We start from the raw sequence: 1,978 nt of genomic DNA, 5'->3' as shown, positions 1-1,978 counted from the left end.
AGTCAGAGTAACGTCCGGTCCGGTCAGAGTAACATCCAGTCAAAGTAGCGTCCGGTCAGAGTAACGTCCAGTCAGAGTAACGTCCAGTTAGTTAGCTGGTTGTCCCGCTCGTTACATGGTTGAACTGGTTTTAAGATGCTCAGTGTGTTCTCCTCTGATGCAGAGTTTGTTTTAAAACATTCAAATTGTAAATGTGAATCTAAATTAAATTGTAAATGTGAATCTAAATGAAGCTCATGTATTTGTGGACAGTACTTTATGTCAGTGCAGTTTGTACTGAAATATTTGTTTGACAGTACTTTTTCAAGTGATGATGGAAACTGAAAGTTTTCCCAAAGGAAATCATTTCTTACATTCGTAGCATTCCTACGTTTATTCTAGGCAGATCAGAGTTCCCCACGATGGCACCCTGAATGATAAATGTATTAAAGTAAAGCAAAGATTCAAGGTCATAAACGTATTAAAGTAAACCAAATATTCAAGGTCATAAACTTAGTAAAGTAAAGCAAAGATTCAAGGTCACAAACTAAAAGTAAAGCAAATATTCAAGGTCACAAACTAAAAGTAGAGCAAAGATTCAAGGTCACAAACTAAAAGTAAAGCAAAGATTCAAGGTCATAAACTAAAAGTAAAGCAAAGATTCAAGGTCACAAACTAAAAGTAAAGCAAAGATTCAAGGTCATAAACTAAAAGTAAAGCAAATATTCAAGGTCATAAACTAAAAGTAAAGCAAAGATTCAAGGTCATAAACTAAAAGTAAAGCAAAGATTCAAGGTCATAAACATATTCCTGACGCTGCGTCGTTAAGGTTTGCTGCTGCAGCCATCTTGGCTCGACTCCCAGAGCGAATCATCTGGATGTTCATCAACCTGCTGACAGTCTCATTAAAGCTGACCAGTAGTTCAGGTGATATTTTGCTAACAGACACAGCCATTGGATGTAACATTTGGTTTGTCTTGATTACAAAGCGTGTGTGCTCCTGAAGTGTTGTGTCTGGGCCGTCTTGGTGCCGGACGCAGGATTTGTCGTGCCGGTTTTAATTTGTCGTTTGGTAAATGTCCTGGCGAGGCCATCTGCCTCGGTGATGGAGCTGCTGCCAGCGGAGCAGCGGTCCCGTATGCTCAGACTGTCCCTCGTGGTCGGAGAGGAGAACACCTGCAAACACACGACACGTTAGCTCCGTGGCTGTGACACTGGGTGTTACAGCCACTGTGGGCTTTCTATTGGTGGTTGTGGCAGCCATCTTGAATTACGTTGGATCCCAACGAGGATCAGCAGTTGTTGTAAATCCAGTGACGAGGATCAGCAGTTGTTGTAAATCCAGTGATTATTTCCTGAAAGTTAAATGAAATTCTGTCCCGTTGTTCATAAGATAATATGTTCAGCAGGCATCACACTGACACACACATTATCCCCTACGTCCAACTAATCCAGGTCAAAAATCCAACAAAGTTCAGGCAGGTCCTGTGGACAGTTTCTGCTTGTTGAGACGTTTCACCTTTCATCCCAGAGACTTCTTCAGTCCGAGGAGTCACAACAAACTTCACCGACTCATTTGAGTCGGCGGGGGAGAAGGCGTGCTCCAGAGACCACCTGAGCAGGTGCTGTTTATTCGAAGGGCTCCTCGGACTGAAGAAGTCTTTGGGATGAAAGATGAAACGTCTCAACACGAAGAAATCATCCAGAGGACCTGAGTGAACTTCTGCTGGATTACTGAGCATGAATCAGGAGACTGTCCCCTGCGTTTTGCAGATTATTATTATTTCTTTACATTCACGTCCGTTTCTGTGTAGAGTAATGGCGTGTTTGTTTTGCTGCGACCATGAGAAGATGAGACCATGAGCAGATGAGAAGATGAGACCATGAGAAGACGAGCAGATGAGAAGATGAGTAGATGAGAAGACGAGCAGATGAGAAGACGAGCAGATGAGAAGACGAGCAGATGAGAAGACGAGCAGATGAGAAGATGAGCAGATGA

General features: G+C 42.7%; 1 protein-coding gene across 1 annotated transcript in view; it reads left to right on the top strand.

Annotated features, from left to right (window-relative positions):
- crip2 (cysteine-rich protein 2) overlaps positions 1-1,978 on the top strand; it is a 42,923-nt gene that overhangs the window by 238 nt on the left and 40,707 nt on the right. The window lies entirely within an intron of this gene.

This window comes from Nematolebias whitei, chromosome 21, assembly GCF_014905685.2.
Source record: "Nematolebias whitei isolate Nwh7 chromosome 21, NemWhi1, whole genome shotgun sequence".
Classification (NCBI taxonomy): domain Eukaryota; kingdom Metazoa; phylum Chordata; class Actinopteri; order Cyprinodontiformes; family Rivulidae; genus Nematolebias; species Nematolebias whitei.
This window is presented reverse-complemented; position numbering and strand designations above follow the sequence as displayed.